Below are 16,431 nucleotides of genomic sequence, written 5' to 3' on the forward strand. Positions count from 1 at the left end.
GCAACTATGGGTCGCATGAACAAAGTTCAATAAAGCAAAATATAGAAAATTTTCTCAGCTTTTCAAAAATATTTTTTTCAAAGGTGGGCAAACATGGGCACTAATTATAAAAAATGAAAAACTGCGACAATTTTCAAAAAAGTTACCTAAAAATGGCTATACCTTAAAAACGGTGCACTTTATCAAAAATTCACTAAAGTACTCTTTGATTGCAAATTCGATTTTACATCGAAAAATGAAGTTGAAAAATTTTTGCGACCGATATTTCGATTTTTTGAAAAAATCAGTATTGATTCAAAAAATCATAACTCGGTCAAAGATTTTTTGCCCATTCTGGAAATTTCTGAAAAGTTGGCATTTTATGTCCTCTAAAACATATAAAAAAAAATAGTGTTTTTTTGCAAATCAAGCTTTAGTGACAAAAAGTTGAGTAAAAAATCACCAAAATTTTTTTTACCGTGTATCATTATTTTTCAGTGTAGTCCATATCCATACCTACAACTTTGTCGAAGACACCAACTCGATCAAAAAATTCCTTCAAAAGATACAGATTTTTGAATTTTCACATATCATTTTTGTATGGACAGCTGCCAAATTTGTATGGAAAATTATATGGACAAACTAATGATGCAAATTGGCTTCTTTGGGCATACCGAAGGCACCAAAAAAGTTTCAGCCGGATTAAAAAATACAAAAAAATCGAATGACCGAAAACTCAGAGAATTGCTCAAATGCATTTTATACTAGTTCAGTTGTTTTGCAATTTTTGATGAAAACAAAAAAAATAACGAAAAAAACTTTTTGCGATACTAAACATCGGAAATTTTCCAAAAATCAAAAAAAATGTTTCTGCCCTTGATTTTTTAAGCCAGCTTTAAAGGGAGAAGTGACAAAAACTTGAATTAAAATTTGTACCAGCCTTATATAAAAAGGAAAACTTTAAAATATAAGGTTTCTTCAAAATGTGCTCAGTTAAAAGCATCTTTAAATGAAAGGTAACGGAAAAGCCGTCTCCAAAATCCTTATTTACCCTTTATTTCTTAAAGATTGAGTTTGAGAAAATAACTTTAATCAATTTTTCCTGAATGAAATACATTATTTCTTAAATAACGTTTCATTTATAATTAATTATTTGATTTTTTTTTGTAATTACAGTCCAGACTCGATTATCCGTTATCCTAAATTCAACTATCCTAAGGTTTGTATGGGGCTTCGGACGGATAATCGAATCAGGACCAAAAAAATATTCTTTCGCGTTTTCTATTTTTTTATTTTGTACATCAAATTCGAGTTCTGCGACCTCATTTTATTCAAATTTGAATGGTTTGCCTGTAAAAGTAAAAAATGCATGGATTAAATATTTTTGAATCTTTTTAGATTAGTTTAAGGGCCAAACTAAAGCCAAACAATGAAAAATAAGACAACAACAAAAATTCCTCATTCGATTATCCGAAGTTTCGATTATCCGAAGTGAAATTTTGCCAAGGCCTTCGGATAATCAAGTCAGACTGAATTTCAAATTATCAATTTTGATAGTTATAAACAGTTGAAAAATATTGAAATGTCATTATCAATCATTGAAAATATCCCATTTTTTATTTTTCTTGTTTCTTTAAACGACTTATCAATACAGTTATTTTATTTAAGAGCGAGTTTTTCACCAATGTGAAACAGGTCGTATCGAGATGCTCCGATTTGGATGAAACTTTCAGCGTTTGTTTGTCTATACATGAGATGAACTCATGCCAAATATGAGCCCTCTACGACAAAGGGAAGTGAGGTATAACGGGCATTGAAGTTTGAGGTCCAAAAAACATAAAAAATCTTAAAATTGCTCGTATTTCAGTAAAACTTCATCATTTCCAACTATCTTAGATGCATTCGAAAGGTATTTTGAAGCACTTCAAAAGGAGCCATAGACACCTAGGATTGGTTTAACTTTTTCTCATAGCTTTTGCAAATTACTGTTAAAAATTGATTTTTTTAAAACCTTAATATCTTTTTGCAACAGCCTCCAACACCCATACTCCCATAGGTCAAAAGTTAGGGAATTTCATGGACTATAAGCCTACGGTAATAACTTTTTGGGCAATCGCAATTTTTCTCATAGTTTTTCGTTTTTTCTATAACAAACTTATTACAACGTTAGTTTTTGCCCTGTAGGCTCCCATAGCGGCACTTTTTGGTCTCAATTTTGTCATATTCGGAATCCTCGGAAAATTTCACGTTAGTTATATGTATTGAAGTTGTAATTTAAATTTAATAAATAATAAAATATAACATTTTTGAAAAAAGAAAAAGATCTTATTTACTCTGTGGTCAATACGTCAAATGCTGTATCAAGTAGGCGAAAACCTGTTTTATCCCTAATTCAACAAATTGTTAAAAAATATTTTAATTCATTCTGAATGGCATTTTTTCAAATCAAATTTACAACTCCAATACTTCTAACTAACGTGAAATTTTCCGAGGATTCCGAATATGACCAAAAAGTGCCGCTATGGGAGCCTACAGGGCAAAAACTAACGTTGTAATAAGTTTGTTATAGAAAAATCGAAGAACTATGAGAAAAACTGCGATTGGCCAAAAAGTTATTACCGTAGGCTATAAGTCCATGAAATTCCCTAACTTTTGACCTGTGGGAGTATGGGTGTTGGAGGCTGTTGCAAAAAGATATTAAGGTTTTAAAAAAATCAATTTTTAACAGTAATTTGCAAAAGCTATGAGAAAAAGTTAAGCTAATCCTGAATGTCTATGGCTCCTTTTGAAGTGCTTCAAAAGACCTTTCGAATGCATCAAAGAGAGTTGGAATTGATGAAGTTTTACTGAAATGCGAGCAATTTTAAGATTTTTTATGTTTTTTGGACCTCAAACTTCAATGTCCGTTTTACCCCACTTCCCTTTGCCGTAGAGGGCTCATATTTGGCATGAGCTCATCTCATGTATAGACAAACAAACGCTGAAAGTTTCATCCAAATCGGAGCACCTCGATACGACCTCTAGAACAAACCGAGCAATATTTACAAATACAGCCTCTTAAGGCTCAGGCTGGACCTTTCATAAAAAAAAAACAAGGTAAAATGTAACGATTTACAAAAGCAAATTCATTATTTTTGATGGTTTATTAAAATGTTCATAGCGTCCTGCAGTTAAAAGTGATAAATAAAATAATTGTATAGAATTTAATGGTCCAATTTTATTTATTTTAATGTAATTTTACATTAATTTATAGTGCCCGTTAGATTTTGACCTTGAATTATCTTAAAATAAAATCATTCAAAAGTTATTTAATTAAACACTGAGCAATTCTCTACGAAATCGCTCTTTTTTTAATTTTAATTTCCGTATTTTTTAATACGAATAAATCTTTGTTGTGCCAAAGGTATGCCGCAAGAAGCCATTTTGCATCATAAGTTTGTCCATATAATATTCCATACAAATTTTGGCAGCTGTCCATACAAAAACGATGTATGAAATTTCAAAAATCTGTATCTTTTGAATGATTTTTTTGATCGATTTGGTGTCTTCGGCAAAGTTGTAGGTATGGGTATGGACTACACTGGAAAAAAATGATACACGGTTAAATAAATTTCGGTGATTTTTTATTTAATTTTTTGTCACTAAAACTTCATTTGCCAAAAAACACTAATTTTATTTTTTTTAAATTTTGATATTTTTTATAGGACATCAAATGCCAATTTTTCAGAAATTTCCAGAATGGGCAAAAAATCTTAGACCGAGTTATGATTTTTTGAATCAATATAATTTTTTTCAAAAAATCGAAATATTGGTCGCTGAAATTTTTCAACTTCATTTTTCGATAAAAAAAATCAAATTTGCAATCAAAAAGTACTTCCGTGAAATTTTGATAAAGTGCATCGTTCTCAAGTTAAGGCCATTTTTAGGTAACTTTTTTGAAAATAGTAGCAGTTTTTCATTTTTTTCAATAAGTGCACATGTTTTTTTGAAAAGCTGAGAAAATTCCCTATATTTTGCGATTTGAACTTTGTTGATACGACCCTTAGTTGCTGAGATATTACCATGCAAAGGTTTAATTTTCCGATCTTTTAGAAAACAATATAAAAAGTACACCAACATTATACACCTTTTTTAAACCAAATAAGGCCGTTTCATATGTTTTTAAAAGTTCAATAATGGCTCAAAAATCGGGGATAAAAAATTTAATGCAGAAACACTTTTTCACTGTTTTGTTCTATTGCAGGACCGGATTGTACGGATGTACTGAGTTTGATACCCAATATGTACGTTTTCCAAATAGCCGATTTAAAAGTAGGGGATTTAAGGCTTGAACCCACAAAAATATATTTTGACAGATGGGTCAGATTTTGAGCAAATAGGGTATCGTTTTTTTCTTGTAAAATGCCATTGTTTGAGTAAAAAGGACTTGGTTTGGTGTCATCTTAAAATTTAAATCTGGATTGTTGGTTTTAAGGAATTTCGTTTAGCTTATTTATTAATAGAAACGTTTTTGTAGTTTTCAATATTGGTTTTTATTTTGAATAATATTAATTTTATCATGAAAATGCTAACCATCAAAATAAGGATAAAAATGTTGAAAATTTATATTGTAGCTTGCGTAGTTTCTTGATTGACGTTACCACCCAAACCCATGTTCTCTACCCACATTGGACAAGGCCGCTCCTCTCAAGGTCAAGAAGATCGAACATGGCTGGACGGGAAAGGTTGAACAACCTCTCATGTTCTCTGCTGTTCCAACATCCTCCACGCCGCGCTTCACGCACGATCCGTTCCATCAACGCAGATTCCGATTCTCGACAACAGATCCTCGGTCCCAGATAAGGGCACCGCCGTCCAAGGGTGCGCAAAATAAAGGCAAATTAGCGTTCGAATTGTACGCCAACTTGTGTGTGTGTGCACTCGAGGTGTTACTTTGAACACTTTTCTTGGAAGTTTTGCTGGCTTTGGCTCTTGCAGGTGCCTTTGGCTGATGGCTTCCCGTTTTTGAAACCTGTTTTTTCTCCCTTTTTGCCCGTTGGGGATTTATGTACTGAAGAAATGAGCATATCTCAGCACAGAAAGACCAACCAATTTATGTTTCTTTATCTGGGGTCGATCGGGCGAACAATGAGGCCCTAATTAGTCGGATATTACGGTGCGATCGTGCCTTTGCGGATTTCTTCTTAAATTTGAAAAATGAGATCTTGAGGTGAAGATTACCATATACAAAATATCAGAGATGCAAGAATCTTATTTTGAAAGAAGTTTTCTTCTGAAAATCTCCCCATCACTGGACCACCCCCAGCCTCGGCCTCGGCAATGAAAAATTTGAACCTTTTATCTCCGGGGATGGACCAGTTTTGGGGAGAAGCGAGCGAACCACCTTGAAAATTGATGGAAATTGCACCGGCTTTTTCCGGTGTCTGTGCGCACACGTGATCTTCCCGGCACACAGCCCAGAAAAGCAGAAAAGATTGGAGAGCTTTTTGGAAGTGATGCTGGGGCTGATGAATGGAATTATTCATCATTATCCGTCCTCCTTCCCCCACTCTCGTGGCTTGCTGGCTTAAAAGCGATGGATGTGCGTACTGTTGCTGATGTTTTTTTTATTTGGCTCAACCCCCGGCCATATGGAGCACACGCTTCCTTAATTTTCTGCCCGCAGAGGCACAACAACGCAGTGCCTGTCTTCTTATCCATCAGCCAGCGAGAATTGCTGGCTTGATCCATTGGGAAAGGGACAGGGTGGAAGCTTGGTTTTTATTTTTTTTTTAAACTATTATTATTTTTAATGTTTTTATTTTTCTCATTGCTTTTTATTTTGCAACAAATCAATAAGTTCAAATGAATTAAAATTCAGAAAAAAAAATCTAACATATATATTTTTTATATAAAATTTAATTCCTAAAAGATTTTTGCACGTTTCCTCCTACTCATCTGAAAGATGAATGCACTATTGGGTGCCCAGAAAAAATGACCCTCTGAAAAGAACATTTTCAGCAACTTTGGTATTCTTGAGCAAAATTGGTTAAGATTACCTCATACACCCGATCCTGAAAGTGGTGAAAAAAATGTTTTTTTTATCATGCAAAAAATACTTAATAAATTGCTAATAACTATGCAGGATTAAGTTTAACAGCTTAAATATGATCGACAAAGTTTAAGAGCCTTATATTTCCAATGAGAATCTCACTTCTGGGAATATTTCGATAGAAGTTACGCACCCTGCAGGTAACACCGTAAGAAAATATGGGTTTTATACATATTTCCGATTTTTCCTATACAAACTTCACTCCCGAGTATCTATGGGTAAATGTTGACATTCTTGGTACAGAGTCCTAAAATATAGAGAGAATAACTGAAGATGTGAAATGTTAATTAATTAGAACATGGAGTCTCATTGAGCTATCAAATCGTGGTTCCAGCCGGGCAACATGACCTTACAAGGAAAAGATCAAAATCACTTTGAAATATGTACACAAAAACAATCAAATAAAAAAACTGCTTAATATTATGAAACTGTTGTTCAAAATAAAAATGACTATAAACAAAACTTCACGAAATATGTAACGAATGATGTCTTGTTAAATGTTCAAAAATATTTTTAAAATGAATCGAATCTTATTTTCACCCGACGCTCGAGTAATATTCCGCCCCTCCATATAGGTTTCTCACTAAAATAGCTCAGCATGTGGAGTGAGGTTTTGATAAAAGTTTTTTATCCTGGGGATTAGGGTACAATCTTAAAAGCATTTTCATAATAACACGGAGAAAAAAGAGTTCCCAAAATCGTGAACACCCATTCATGAAATTGGGAACCACAAACAAAGTGTTCAAATTCCATGGTACGTTTTTGAAAATCGTACCATGGTATTTGAACACTTTGTTCGTGGTTCCCAATTTCATGAACGGGTGTTCACGATTTTGGGAACTCTTTTTTCTTCGTGAAGTAGGTTTTTTATATGTCTTCTGTTAATATTGAAACGAGGAAGGAATAGAAAGCTAAATGTATAGAATAATATTTATAATGGACTCGGAAAATTTCCAATGAAATCTTCTTTTATATAATGAGAATATCGATTTTTATTTGAATAACAACTTCCTTTCTTTGAAATCAGTGTTGGTTTAATAAAGTTTTTTTTTAATTATTGCAATCAAAATACTAAGAATGTTAGTTTATTTTTGTGAACTTATAAAAGTTGAAGAGAATGATATTTTTTTACGCATACAAAAACCCAACTTCATGGAGACCCAATACCCAATTCCCAGAAAAATTAATATTTCATCCCGGTGGACGTATTTTTTTTAATTACCAGAAAAATCTAATTTTTATTTTTATTCCAGATTTGTTCATGCTGAAAAAGAATATTTTAATAAAACCTTCAAAGTTTAAAAAAAAAATAGACTTTAATGTTTATTGAATTCGAAATATTTTTTCAAGAATATGAAATATATGGTCATACCAAATTTCATTACATTTATTTTTAATGCAAAATCAAATTTGCCATCAGAAATTGTTAAATCTTAATTTTGATAAAGTTCACATTTTGATGTTCTAGACATCAACAGGTAAATCTAATGAAAAATTGCATTTTTTGCGAATATTTCATGAAGAAAAAAAAGGAAAAAAATATTCAAATTGTCGAGACTTTGTTGACTTTTAACAGCTAATTGCTGAGATACAAAAAAAAAATTCTCAAAGTTAACTTATAAAACCCCCTTTTAGAAAAAATATATATTGTTGCTATTTGACTAATTTTCGATGTCAAAAAAATACAACTTTTGAGGTATTTTCTGCTCATTTGAAAAAAAGGCAGTTCTAAATATGTTGAAAGTTTATGACCCTTAAATATTAGACTGATTTTTTAACAAATATTTTGTACTGCAAAGTAAAATTTCACAATTTTTTTTGTAGAATCATTCCACAAATTCCAAAAAGGCTGGGATATGCATTTTTTAAGATGTTTGCATGTCTCCTTAATAAAAATAAATGTGCAATTTAAAAATGCATTTACAGTCTTTTTGGAATTTTTATAATATTCATCAAACTTTAAATTATTTTTTGTGAAATTTGATTGTACAGTAAAGCTTAAATGTTTTTTTTTTCGTTATTAGCTAAGATTTTTGAAAACTGTTTTTTCAATCTTTTTCTCGTTAAACCACATAAACTTCAAAAAAAATTGCCAATACCAATACCAAAATACCAATTTTTTAGATGGCTCAAGGGTGCACAGCAACGATGAATGAAAAACTTACGAACCCGATCCTGCAACAATGTCATTGTAAAAATAGTTAAACTTTGTTGTAAATTACTTTGTGAAGAATACTAAAATGTCTGTAACAAAACTCTGGTTGATGTGCACCGTTGAAACGCGTATTTGGATCGTTTTCAAAATTTTATCTCAAAAATATTCATTCTGCATTTTATGGATATTTTTTGCAATTTAAAATAAACATTTTTTAAGCAACATGAAAAGCAACATTGCTGGCTTAGAATTGCCGTTTGCAAAAAGATTCTTTTGTGAAACTCAAGATTGCTGTTTTTTTTATTTTGCTTGGGTCGATATTTTGCAAACGGAAAGGTTCAGAATTTCAGATTATTTTTTTTTTAAGATAAAAAGTTAGTTCAAAGTTATTAAAACTAAAAACAAATATTTTCAGTCAACAAAACCAGATTTAAACTTTAATTGATTTGTAATTTATTTGAAAATGCAGTTTTTTAGTAATTGATTTTAACTGCTTCTGTCTGGGTTTTATTCTTATTATAACAAATTAAGTAGAGTATATTAAAAGATCTCCCAAGGATTTCCATAATGTAGTATGCTTATACATTTAATAATGATGCATTGAATAATATCTTTAACGTATTAATAATTTAGCTGAAAAACAATCAAAAATCAATAAAATCAAATGAACTACCACCCTGCCGCAAAATAATATTCGCGCACTGCCAGCAGGTAATTCTTCAAGTCTTGTGCGGACCAGAGCTCTAAACCACCATCAACCCCATTGTTCAATGCAAATCTCCTCTCGGCAACTCTTCCATGCCCGGCTCCGATCTCTAGCCCAAAACTCTTCCAGCCAGCCAAAAGATGATAAAAAAAAGCAAAATAAAAGAGTGAAAAAATAAGCACCCCAAAAACAGCCCCCGAAGAACGAGGGGCATCATATCTGACATCTCAAATAATTTACCACTCCCGCGGGGGCCTCCAGACTGCTGCTGCTGCTGCCAAGTTCTGTCTGGCTCGGTCGTCGATGTCGATGATGATGACCGGCTTGACGGACGAACAGGTTCGTGTTCCTGATGTGATGCTGATATGATGCCAGCCAGAGAACGAACGATGATTTTTGGTTTCTTTTCAGTGTAAAACGGTGTGCTCCGGTTTCGTTTTGGATGGTGGTAGAGGTAGTGGAGAGGTCCAGAAAGTCCAGAACTCCACCACCGAAATCGACGGTAATCACCCGGGCAATCGCGCGACTTGCTGGAACCATCAGGCGCGCGTTATTAGGTAAAAAGGTGGCAAGAAATTAATTTTTAAACATTTAATCACTTTTTTTTTCGTTCGTCTCATCTCAACTGGAAGTTGACGACGACGACGACGACGACGATGAAGACGGGTTGATGAGCGTCCAAATGATGATGGGCACCCCATTTTTAGTGGTCGTTGGTCATGGCTTGGCACTGTGGGGGCTCTCCCTGATGAGCTGCGATGGCCATTTTTCGCCACAATTGTGAGATTTCTTGGAATGGTTGAAAAAAAAGCAAGGTTGTTCAAAATTTATCGATCTTGAAACCTCGCAAAAAAAGTTGGTGAAATTTATGGTCCTCTTGGTTAACCTTTGACAGGGAGGAATGAGTTTCATATTTTTTACGAAATGGATGCGATTTTCTGGCGCTTCTTCTGGCACTAAAATGGCACATTTTACCATACTCGACGATATGGTTGGCCATAAATTAGGCCACCTTCTGTGATTTGACTTACAGCTTTGTGAGAACTTTGCAGAATTCCTTCTTTCAACTCAGATGCTGAGACCTTACCTGCAAAAAGAGAAAAACAAACGGTAACAAATTAGTACTTAAAATCGCATAAAATTATCTAAACACTCTAATAAAGTAAACCACACTGACGCCAGAGTCAACAAACAGGTTCAAGCTCTGCAATCCTCATTAACATCTCAACCTGTACAACACACTTGAGTGCAGTTAGGTACTTGCTTAATTAAGATTCATCTCCGCTGGCAACCAACTTGACAACCTTTCGACCTTGGCCGTGGATTGCACAATCGCAGAGGCTGACTTGAAGCTGATGCACAATCAGCGAAGGTAATTATTTTAATCGAGTGTCCTGCCCCTTCCCTCTCTGTTCATGTTTGATGCTGGTGATAAGGCACAGCTGATTGAATGGATAGAGAAGACAAAGTAGTTGTGGTGATCTTTGAAACTAGCGATGATCAAGTTTTAGTTAAACAATCTTTTGGCCCTGACCTATATAATATATTTTTATTTAAATTTCAAAAGGTTTAGTGATTTTGTTTTAGAAACTTTAATTTTTGTTTAATTATTTAAAACTATATTTTCTTGCAAATGTATTCAATATAAAGCAGCATTTCAATCTTCCCAATGTAAAGCAGCATTTTAATCTTAATTTGGCGTTTGCACGCTTTGCATTTATACAGCAGTGTAGAGGTTGTAGCTTCCTCACTAATATATGAATTTTAATTCATACTAAAGCAATATCTCTTGTCAATTTAACTTGATTCGTCTCTACGAAATAATTATAATAGTAATCAATCACTTTTTAATGTATGTCTATGATCAAGAACGTTTTGAATAAATTTATTTTCATCTTTTATTTTTTTTCAAAAATATTCGATATAAAAGAATAAGTTTCATGACTATAAGTTATTAAAGTGTGACGCTTAGCCAAAATTTTGAGATAATGTCTGCTACACAGTTAATAAAGATTGAATTTTGAAGGGTAGAAAATTTTCGTTTGATTTTTTTGGCCCAAATAATAAGACACGTATTTTTCTAAGACACGTAGGTGGTTCTGAAAAAAAATAAATTTACGATAAAATGGCAAAACATTTTTTTTATGGCATCATTCTTCATTGGTTCTATTTTAGCCTACCATAGTCTATTTTAGAACCCTTGAACGCAAATGGAAGGTTAACGGTAAGATTTTTAAGAAAAAATAGTTTGAGGATAAAAAAATCTAGTCTAAAATTTGAAAAGGACGTGTGAAAGATTGAAATACCGCTACGACCATGTCTGAACCAAAAAGCTCAAGGGAGAAAATAATTTTAACGGATTCCCCGGAAAATTTCCCAAAACATACGCAAAAAATGGGAATAGCTCATTGTCAGTATTTCAAGATACAACTCTTTAAAAACAAACGAAAAATTGAGAAAAAAAACTTTTTTTTTGTAAGATGATCGAAACTTAAAAACCAGAGCAAATAACCAATACATTTTTATTTTTTCCTCACGATCATTTTGGTGTCTGAAAATGATAAACTATTTGAATTACAAAGGTTTGGAATTTTTTCGTTGTTTTTGGTATAATACCGTACGTCTTTTTTCAAAAAGTTGTAACTCAATACAGAAAAAAATAACTGCTCCATTTTACAGATCTTTTTTTGTGAAATTTTTCGATTTCACAATATTTTAATTCGTATGTTGTTGGTGTTGTCAAATCATTTATTTTTTAAACCTTCTTGGTCATTCGCTGCCCTAGACTGTGTAGGTATTCACGGTTAAAATGACATTTTTCACTATTCAAAGATGTTTTTCTTTCCAGGTTAAATTTTCATGTTGAATTGCAGTCGCATTTTGTTTTTACTTCTCGATTTTTTTTACTTCTCTTTGTAATGTTTCATTCAGCAATTGAAGCTTTAATTTTTTTTAAATCTTTTTTAATATTATTATTGAATAAAAAAAATTTGAGATTTGAAAATTGAACCGATTTATATCTTTAATCTATTAATAAAGGCTTATTGTAAAATGTTTATAAGGTCATTTTTCACAATTTCAATTCATGGCATGACTGTTGCTCAGTATTTTATAATCCAAATTTTATAACGTCAAGATTCGAATTCCCACACGCTTCGAAACCCGGACACTTCATCTTGTTTCATAAATTATTTGATTCTAAGTTCGCATAACTATTGTCAAAACTGTGTTATTTGATGAATTCTAATATCCACTTTCCTTTCAAATGTGTTTGGTGCTGTAACCAATGCCAAAACAATTAAATAAGATAAAAATATAATTTTACCAAAACTGTGAAACGTTTCTCTGAAATATTTCATAGGCGTCCAAGCACCGGGAAGGCAAAGCAGAAATCAATGTTTCTGATTTTCTCAAATTCTAGCTATGTTTATACAAAATATCGATTGTTTTGATATTGATAGCTTATTTGAGACCTAAAGAATACGACACGAATGCCATTGCAATGGTAAAGTGTCTTTAATAAAACTAATAATAATAATAAAGACCTAAAGAATGCAATTCATATTAAAAAATATTTATAAACTATCTTAAACATGTTAAAAATGAATATAAACCCAGGGTAATGCATTTAAAATTGTTTCAGCTGATTGCACTTAAAATTCAACTCAATTGAATTCAATCCAGTTTATTTCTTTAGTTTATCGACTAGCAGTGGTTTTGTAAGTGCAATACAGAGTTTTGGGGGATCCTTTCAACCATGTATAAGGCATTTATCACAACGGATGCAAATAAAGTTGGTTTTAAAAAGTAAAAAAACTCGATATTGCCTGAAGAAAAAAGCTATCCATTCAAAAAAAGCTTTTAGTCATCTAAATAGTATTTAAAAAAACGAAAGCATGACTTTGTGTATTAGAAGAGTCTTTAAAAAAGTAAGTTAAATGTTGTTGTTGTTTCGAAAATAATAAAAAAAAATGGTTTGATGGATTTTTATGAAACAACAAAACAAAAAACAACAGTGAGGAATATTTTCCTTGCAGCGTAACAAACCCAAAATTAAGTCACTGGAACAAAAGTGAATCCCCAAAACTGTCTCTTTCAAATAACATTTAATCTCCTCAAAGATATAAAAAAAAACGACAAAAATTCCCAAACTTGAGCCGTCTGCTGGACTGACATTAAAAGCAAACCTCCAGTTCTTACGCGAGTGACCCCGGCCACGGTGTATTTCCGTCCAAATGAGGGGATTAAGTAATTTAAATATTATAAGTTGCTTCCTTTGATGTGTCTCTCCCCTCCTAAGCGGGGACGACGACACACGTTCCGATTGACTGGCCTCGAAATTGGATGACGATATGTTCCGCGTGTGAGTCGGCCGTCCCGAAATCCGCTTAAGTCTCTTTTATTTGATTTGAGGTTTTGTTCCTCTCTGGGTTATACCTTTTTTCTTTTTGTTAGGTCTATTGATGTTTCAGGACGCAACGGGGTGTCAGATTTCAAAATTGAGTCCCTTTTTACTAGTTCTTCCTAACTACAAATTGGAGCGAGGTCTCATTTCGCGGGATGGTTCACTGCTTCCCCCTCGCGGAGGATTGATCACTTAAATTGCTTTATTGGAAGTGATGCTTTACAAGTGCCCTGCATCGGTTCTTCCGCTAATTATGATCACTTGTACGGATTTATGGAAGTGTTTCTCGGATCTTCTTCGTCAGATTGGCGTCATAAATCTGGGAAATTTAAATTCATTTATTACATTTTGTATTGCATCTCAGCGTTAGATCTCGAAGTTCGTGTACTCGTAAATTATTAATATGCCCTCGGAGGTGCCCCCTGCGAGGCCAAAGGGGGACGACGGCTTCGTGTTCCTGACGGCTTGCTGTCAGGTGCAGCAGTTAGTCAGCCATCTCTGAGAATCACACTGTTCTGTTCAGATATCTGTTTCGAATTGATTTATGGCTGGCGAGAGTCGTCTGGTTATTGTGCGCTCATCAAGTGTGATCTTGGGTTGAGTAAAATGATTGGAAAAAAATCAAATAAAGGAATAAAGTTCTTTTGAGCATCTTCACATTTATCATAGGCAAAACAATGCTTTTTTTATGATTTCTAACAGAATTTTAAAACTTCGAAGAAAACAAAGTCCAAAATCAAAAGCAACAGCTATGTATGTGTCGGAGAATTATTCATCTAATTTTTTCTTTAGTGAGTACTACAATAATAATTTGCAAAACTCGAAAGAGAAAAGTTACAAAAAACGAATGCAATTAAAACATCAAAGTAATATTCCCCATCAAAAGTACCACCGAAGCCATTGTAACGCTTTAAGCCGCCGTTAATGGCAGGGTATTGATTTCACCCAAAACCCGCCGAATCAAAACAAAACCCAAACCAAACCCATTCTGGTCACTCAACTCCAACACCCCAGCAACAAATAACCCAACAACTCCGCAGGTCAAGAGCCCCGGGAGGACCGGAGGGGGGACAGTTCCGTGGTTCTTATTACGCGCTTTTTTGGCCGCGCCATCGTCCATCGGTTGGCGCCAGGCCATGACAACAACAACAACAACAACGGCAACGGTAACTTCAACGCACAACAGGGGGGAACCCGCCAAACACGATCCATCCCAGAAGGCCATGGTGGAATGAGGGGCAGCAAGAGAAAAAGTTTTGATTTAAACGTGCGATCCTTCTCGCGCTTTGCGCGATGGGTTCTTCTCGGATGTTGCTGTTGTTGAGGCCACGACGGCGATCCATCTATCAACGCGGGAATCGCTGGCAATCATCGCAGCTACGTGATAGGGATACGTTGAGGGATTTGGCGAGGGGTCGCTCAATTGGGTGAATAAAATTGAATTTTCAGGATATTCAAAATAACTCCAAATTCGTTATTATGATCAAAGTTTTTATAATTTAAAATTAAGCAATTGTTGGACCCCTCGACCGACTCCCACGATCGTGATAAGATGACGACCGGCGCGACGATGATGCTGCAGATTTAGCCCCTTTGGAGATCACACTCCCGCTGAACCGTGGGTCTTCCAACGGCTTCAGCTGGATCGTGTCTATCAAACGTCAAACCCCTTTGAGTGCATCGCTACCTTGGCCTTTGGCCGTGAACTTGCAAGTCTCGTAGCGGATTAGTGCGCCATTACAGAGTCGATGTCTGGCTGGTATCTATAGCGATTAGAGCCAGGATTAATTCGGACAAGCCGATTAAGATGAGTTGAGCTGAGATCTTGATTCTGAAAACCTGGTAGAAGATCAACAATTGAGTCAACTCAAGCCACGTTGAGCTAACATGTTTGTCAATTTGCACATTTGGACAAACAACCGTCCAAGATTTGCTAAATTCCGTTGAAACTGAAGCTGCTCAACAAACAACAACAACTTCCACAATACCTCTCGTACGCGCAGAGATTCGCGCACGACTTCGCGTCGACTCTCGGAGGCTCATTATTTGCCGTTTTCTTGAATTTTTAATTATTGGTAAATATTTATAAAAGTCGCTGAACTCCGGTAGCCGTCCGTCGCAGTCCATAAAAAGTGGTCTTCCCCCCGGTTATGGACTTTTATTCAATTTCAACTTGTGCCGTGCGTGTATCACTTACAGCGCCAGTTCAGCATTATGGGAAAATCATCTTCCCAAGGTGGACGCGCCGAGATTCCGCGGTTTTTCAGGCTTGTTTTCCCGTTTTGAGACTGGAGACGGATGGACGGCCGCAGAATCATAAATTATCGCGCAAATGGCGGCGCGCGAAAGTCGATTTCCGAGGAATCACAATTTAATATCACTACCAACGTACACGACGTAAATGGTCAGACGTGATGCGTTGCGAGATGCGTTTTGCTTGATTCGTCAGATGTAACGAGAAAGAAAGGGAGACACTGGGAATGAGGACTTGGGCCTTGGGTCTCAAGGTTTGCGGGAGAAGATCGATGCTCCAGGAAATGCAACATTGAGGCCTTGGAAGCATTGTTTTTAGTTTGTTGAAGGAGAAAATTTAGTTTCCATCATCAAGTTATTTTACTCAGTTTGGAGGAAGCGTTTAAAGAAATTAGAAAAATATGCAATGTTGAAACTCAAATTTGCTAATGATCATTTGAAGAAGTAACTGATAATTTTGTAACAATTGATGAAATTCAATAAGCCCGGCTAGCTCAGTCGGTAGAGCATGAGACTCTTAATCTCAGGGTCATGGGTTCGAGCCCCACGTTGGGCGAGGAATTCTTTTTATGAGGATATTCAAACTCTTTCACTCTTTCATCTGTCACATTGGTCTACTAATGACCGATTCTTCGGCTCCTTTTCAAAAAAAAAATCCAATTTTTTTCAGCGTTTTGGCTGTAGTGGCAAAATAAAAGAAGAAACCCCCCATTGTTACAACATATTTGGAAAGATAATTGATTTTCCTAAAAAGATATATCATGCAGAATTAACCATATAGTACCTGTGCTTCTCCTGAAATAAAAATGTAGCGTGACGGGACAACATCGTAAAACTGGACT

The 16,431-nt window shown here is 34.6% G+C and overlaps 1 protein-coding gene and 1 non-coding gene across 2 annotated transcripts in view; one reads left to right on the forward strand and one right to left on the reverse strand.

The window, feature by feature from the left end:
* LOC120418334 (bone morphogenetic protein receptor type-1B-like) overlaps positions 1-16,431 on the reverse strand; it is a 237,912-nt gene that overhangs the window by 212,642 nt on the left and 8,839 nt on the right. The gene's annotated exons all lie outside the window — the stretch shown is intronic.
* Positions 16,073-16,145, forward strand: Trnak-cuu (transfer RNA lysine (anticodon CUU)). The gene has a single exon. It is a non-coding gene; the product is annotated as a tRNA-Lys (tRNA).

The sequence above is a fragment of the Culex pipiens genome, unplaced genomic scaffold, assembly GCF_016801865.2.
Source record: "Culex pipiens pallens isolate TS unplaced genomic scaffold, TS_CPP_V2 Cpp_Un0001, whole genome shotgun sequence".
In the NCBI taxonomy this organism is placed as follows: Eukaryota; Metazoa; Arthropoda; class Insecta; order Diptera; family Culicidae; genus Culex; species Culex pipiens.